Genomic DNA, 6,661 nt, shown 5'->3' on the forward strand with positions numbered 1-6,661 from the left:
AAACATAGGAGGAAAAAAAGAGATCAGTGAAAATGAGTGAGAAATTTACATCTAAAGGCAGAGCCAGGGAAGAAAAAAGAGATGTTGAAAGACAGACAGACAGACAGACAGAGAGAGAGGGAGAAAGAGAGGGGGAAGAAAGAGGCAGACAGAGAGAGAAATGTGTCAAAGAGAAACAGAGAAAGATAGACAGATTCAGAGAGCCTTTCTTAACTAGCACCATAGTTTTGCATTTGTTTAGCCTCATTACTTCAATTTACGCATGCCTGACTACAGATTGAAACAATTAATCACACATCATTTTCAAAACTTCTCCGCATATCAAATAAAAGTCAATTACTGCGGTTACTATTGAACATGCTCATGCATGCCAAAGTAGTCAGGCAGAGGTTTGTTGAAAGAAACACTAGGGACCGTCTTCTGGCAAATTACTCGATTGCACATTTATTTTTCCCTCCATAAAAACTCCACGTTCTGACTGCCGACGATTCAAGCAATAACCCATACCTGCCAATATTTGAAAATATGAATTAGGAATTTTTAGCACGGTATGCCTTCGAAATAAGAAATCGCACTTGCAGCGGCAGTGTAACTGGCAATACGCTGTAAATCTGTACCAAGAAGCAAAAACAAATTCGCTGCTCGATCATGTAGCCATTCAACACAAACAATATGTGAACTCTCAAATCGTGGCACATGTTAAAACAAGCTCAATTTCGCTTTAGCACCTTTAAACAATTTTTTTTTTTTTCAATTATTATTATTTTTTAATCAAAATTTTGAAAAAAACAGAATATTCCGGATTTTCAGGTCCTAGAAACCCAGAAAAACAGAATATTCCGGATTATTCGTAAGGGTTGGCATGTAAGATAACCTATATATATATATATATATATATATATATATAATAATAATAATAATAATAATACATATGATTTATAAGGCGCCAAATCCACTTGACAGTCAAATGCTCAAGGCGCAGCTTGTGCAAAAGATGAAATACATACATGATACATTTATACAAAGTGCGATAGGAAAGGTACAGACATGAAAGGTAATGGTAATCAATTATAAGCTAAATTAAACAGATATTTCTTATAAAAGATTGTTTTTTAACACCTCAGCAGAACTGCTATTCTTAACCCATTGAGGGAGAGTATTCCATAACGAAGGCCCAGCATGAGCGAAGGTTCGTTCCCCCCACTTTGTTTTAACCCTAGGAGTAACAAGTAAGCCAGAGTTTTGAGAACGATACGATACGATAGTTAATTGATTTAATTTATTCTGAACATTGTCAAACATTGTATAGCGAAACACATGTCTGAATATCCATCGAACAAAGACCCAATAACGAATCAGAATCCGATTCTATTCTGAAAGATGTATTATACCAGGTGAGGCTGGGCATATAATGAGCACACACTGAAGATAGGCCAGCTGTCAAGTCAACTGACATCAGCAAAACTAGGTGTTTTTTTTAATGCGTTTCAAATAAACAGAGTTTTTATCTAGTATGTATGACCTTTCCGCTACATGACGTTTTTTTAAACGATGTTTCTTTATTCAAGCTTCGTATCATCCATTTAGTCTGAACAGACCGTCACTTTTCCTTCTCCATTCAGCGATAACTGTCAGTCTTTGGCAATGCGAAGAATGAAATTACTCAAGCACAAAACCAATTTCACACCAGATTTGATTCTGATTATAAAACTTGAACTTTTAAAAAAACTAACTAGCATTTCCTAGAGCTGTGAAAAATGATAGCACTTTGATGCATTTTGACCGTTTTATGTCTACTATCAGTCTATTGACCTAACTTCTTATTATCGATGTATACTTGTCAAGAACTTGAATTGACATCTTATACCTCGTTCAGAGATATGAAGCTGCCTTTTTTTTAAACATGTAAATAAATGGCAACTGCATGTAACAAAGGTCTTATGAGTCAGGGAAAAAAAAAAAAAAAAAAAATTTTGGGGTCTACTTTTCAAGCTTGTTTGCATTAAAATAACAATCTTTAATTTGTTTTATATTGAACTCTATGCAATTTTTGGGGGGCTCTTTTATGATTTTAAGGGGCTCTTTTTGGCATTTGGGGGGCAAATTCGCCCGAGCCCCGTGTATTTTTGTCCCTGTTATGAGTCAGATATACAAGTAAGTAATTTGACATACACCTGTAGAGTAATACATACACATATTTCTTTTTACAAGTAATATGGATTGAACAAATTCACAGATCCTTACCATTTGGCCACTTTTACAACCGATTGTAAGAGTTGTTACGAATTATTACCTGGTACCTAATTTAGCACCTGGGTGAAGAGGAGCAATATTGATGAAATGCCTTGCTCAAGGAGAAATGCCATGCCAGGGCTCGACCCCATAACCTTTGCATTTCCAGTCAAATGATTATACAAATTGACTTTATACAATATACATGCTTTCATAAAATCTAACATTCATAAAGACATGTCCAATATATCAAAATTACATGTACCTGTGATCGAGACAGAAAAACTCTCAAATGACATTCATGTTAGGAAACAAAGCAGTCATTCTTTACAATGACAGGACTCATACTTCCAATAACATTATGTTTCAGGTTTACAATTACAGTATTTTCCATATAGATCACTTTTAATCTTTGTTTCTCTGATCAAGAGCAGCTGAAAGAATCATGTGATATATGAGCTTCAGCTTTCCACCGCAAAATATCATGCCTCCAAAATATTACTTCAGACCTTCAAAAAGCTCACATCACGTTCTGCCATCCAGCCAATCCAGAAATCAATTTTATTGATGCCGGAGATTTAATAATAATCCAACGTCTTCAACAGTAAGTATTTCTCCTCTTCAGCCTAAGCAGATTCGGCGTTATTATTGATATCAAGTTTGGAGGGACTATTTTGTTGTTGTCTTGGATGTACAGAAGATGAGACAGAAGAGGGATATGTTGTGAAAAATCATCATACTTTCTCAAAATATATTGTCCAGTTCAACTCTTTTATCTTCAAAGCTTATGGTATTCTGCCTATAGTAAATGACTTACTCTTATTGCTATTACAAATTAAACCAAAAAATATTTTAAAAAACGGTTTCAACATTAACTAGAAATGCAATCGTGTCACAACGATGTGCGTGCAATGACGCCATGTTTCTACGTGTCAAACGAAAGAGCTTCTCTCGCCCTATCCAGAGCAATTTGTACGAAGTCTGTAGCTTCTGTGATATTGGAGATAGGTAGGGCGAAAGAAAGGCCTCAACAGTGACCTTGATGGGATGGTAGTGACTATGCCTACGAAGTTTGAAAGAAATTGGGATATGGGAAAGGACGTAGAAAGGGCTCGCAAGCACTGCGTGCAAAAACCAAGGGGATTTGGTGCATGTTCTTCATTGCAATAAAGATCGTCCTGGGGGTCAAAAGCGTGAACCCGATATGCCCCATAGACAATGCGTGTAATGCATGAGCGGAAAACGTACAGGATCTGTATTATGACCGGAGTTAAATTGTTTTTTCTCTCTCTCTTTATGTCTCTTTATGGGCCGTATTTGGTATCATTAGAAAGAGAATTTCATGGTTGTTATTGTAAACCACTCTCTTTTTTTCTATGATAATCCTATCGAAACACGTGATGTAAAATAGATTTATAGGACAAAATGGCGTCTTAAATGGCCCCATTGACCAATTTCAAAAATCCGGCCAAGAGGTGCCCTGCGTATTGGAACTCGGCATGTCACTGCAAATTTTCAAGGAAAAAAAAGGACGTTTAAGGGGCGAAAAGCAGTCTGAAAAATTACGTCATAGCCGACACGTGTTAGATTCGTGCAAAAACTCGGCGGAATTCGTGTAGTGACCTTTGTTCAAATGCGATTTACTCACAATTTTCTGTGTGAACATATACTATACTTGGTATCATTCGAAAGGGCACTTCATTGCGGTCAGTTTGACACCATTATTATCTGCGCGCAATGTATTGCACGCATTAAACGCGCTATTATGTAATGCTTAGTAAATTCATCATTTTTGGCGATTACTTTGCGCTGACATATTTGAATTTTACCAAACTTGGCGGACAGTTGTCACGTATATGGATACATATGTCTGCCAAGTTTCATTGATGTAGGTATAACGATCGCCATTTTAGAGCAAGTTGAAGTTATTTCGGAATTTTCTTGAAAATGGCGAATTTGGAGGGCAATTTTCTCAAATTTGGTCAGTGATAGGGTATATAATTTTGTATATGGCTGGAAAGGGCATATCTTCAAGTATCTAAATCCAAAAAAGGGTACGGATTTGCCAAGCCATTATGGAGATACGGCCACAGAGAGAAAGCCAATTCCCAGAACTTTAGAGGGCGCTATTTATGTTGTGCAAAGCCAATGGAGCGTGAAATTTGGCATGGCTATGTGCAATTATGAGATAAAGATATTGTGAGATTTAAATACAAAACGGAATTTATATGAGAAAGTTATGGCAGTTTTAGATTATTTAGGGGTCCATTTTTCAAGAACTTGAGATTTTTTTGACGGAGTCGGTTTACGATTTGAATTTCGAGTACGAAGATGGCATTTTGAAGGTCAAGTCATATGTCGCAGATGAAAGAACATCTCTTAGACTATCTAGAGGAATTTGTTAGAAGTTTGTAGGATCTAGGATAGTGGAGATGGGAAGGAAGAAAGAAAGGCCTTAAAATGGACCAGAAACGGACAAAATGGCGCCTGGACGGTTATGCATGAGTAATTTCGAAAATCGAAGAATGTAGTGACCTTGATGAGATGTTAGAGACTATGCCTATGAAATTTGAAAGGAAAAGGACATGAGGAAAGCACCTAACTAGGAATAACAAGCACTACGTGCAAAACGAATGGGATTCCGGACGACAAGAAGAAGAGGAAGAAGAAGTAAGAATATTAATAAGAAGAATGTGAACGAAAACAAGGCAATGACGAAGGTTCGTCATTGCAATGATGTACCTAAACTACCAGTACATGGAAGGAAAAAAAAATCATACACTTACAGTAGTATTAGTAAACCAGTGGTCAGATTACATCTGTTTTTAAAAACTTGTGGTGTCATGTTCCCACTACATGTGTAATTAGAATACAATTCCAATATTCCCATTGTCTTATCATATGACTTCTAAATCTCTCTCTCTCTCTCTCCCTCTCTCTCTCTCTCTCTCTCTCTCCATCCCTCCCTCCTTCCCATCCCTCCCCCCCCCCCTCTCTCTCTCTCTCTCTCTCTCTCTCTCTTTCTCCCCCCCCCCTTTCTCTATCTCTCTGTGTCACTCTCTATCTATCTGTCTATCCATTTATGTACACATATAGATCATGTATCATTAAATCTGTACCCCGCCTGTTTGTATATCTGTCCAAGTTTATCTTTCTGTCTCTTCCCTCTCTCTTGACCCCCCCCCCCCCACCCCCCCCCCCTTTTTTGGTTTCTCTCTCTTTCTCCCTCCTTCCCACCCCTCTCTCTCTCTCTCTCTCTCTGTCCATCTCTCTATCTCTCCTCTGCAAACATACATCTAACGTATATTTATATTATACATGATTCCTATTTTTTCCACATCCCTGTTGGTAGTCCATTACCTGATTCTATATGAACATTCTGATAATTTTTAAAAGGGGAAACTCATTCAGTATCCAATATACCTCAAAAGAGCAGATAATTTGTCCATTAACAGGTAAATCGATGCATTAATTATTCACAGCAATATAATGACTGTGAAATCAATCAACAGCATGACACAGGTCACGGTTGACACAATCAATTATTGCTGTCTAACAGTCCAGATAAAATCAGACAAATTGATCCAATACAATACATGTAACTCAGAAGAAAATCATTGCATTCATTATTAACGGTATATAATGACCCAACTCGATCAACCTCACGACACAGTTTACGCTTGACACAATCAATATTTGGTGTAATCATGAACCTCATCCATCCAGTCTACACACATGTATTGACCTAGTCCCATTTTCACTATCAATCTACATGTAGAATGTATACAAGTTTAGTTGAAGTATACCACAACCCTCATCTAAAGGTGTAGCTACAGGGGGGGGGGGGGGGGGGGGCATGGGGGTACTTTTCCAGTCTAAAAAGTTTTAATCTTTAAGAGGAAACAAATGGTAATTTACACCTTTTCCTGACCATTTCTGAGTGAACCACATCCACTTGATATCAACACGATATATTTGATATCAACACGAGTTACCATTTCAGGAAGGTATATATGTTGGTTAGATTTCCTAGAATGGCTTTCATTGACCTTCTATCCAATGACTTAGTGGCATAGCTAGGGGACACAGAGAGGGGACATAGAGAGGGGATACAGGAGGGCACATACCAGGCCCCCCCCCCCCCCCATTGTATGACCCAACAGAAAGGAGACTGGTGCCGCCCCACCCCACTCCCCACATTATGCCGACGCCTTTAGACGCCCCTTCAATAATTGGACTTGTGATATGCCAGGGCTGCCAAATGCATCCCTGCAAAACAGTGTCACTTCAGTTTTTCATGGTGCACCACTAAAACGTTTTTGTATGCAAAAATTTATATTCGAGAATGGGGTCAAGGACTTGGATTGATGATCCTCTGTATAAAAGAAACTATAGGCATGCATACATTAGTCAATAATCTAGCACACGC

This window comes from Strongylocentrotus purpuratus, unplaced genomic scaffold (genome assembly GCF_000002235.5).
Source record: "Strongylocentrotus purpuratus isolate Spur 01 unplaced genomic scaffold, Spur_5.0 spur5_scaffold_12, whole genome shotgun sequence".
Taxonomy (NCBI): Eukaryota; Metazoa; Echinodermata; class Echinoidea; order Camarodonta; family Strongylocentrotidae; genus Strongylocentrotus; species Strongylocentrotus purpuratus.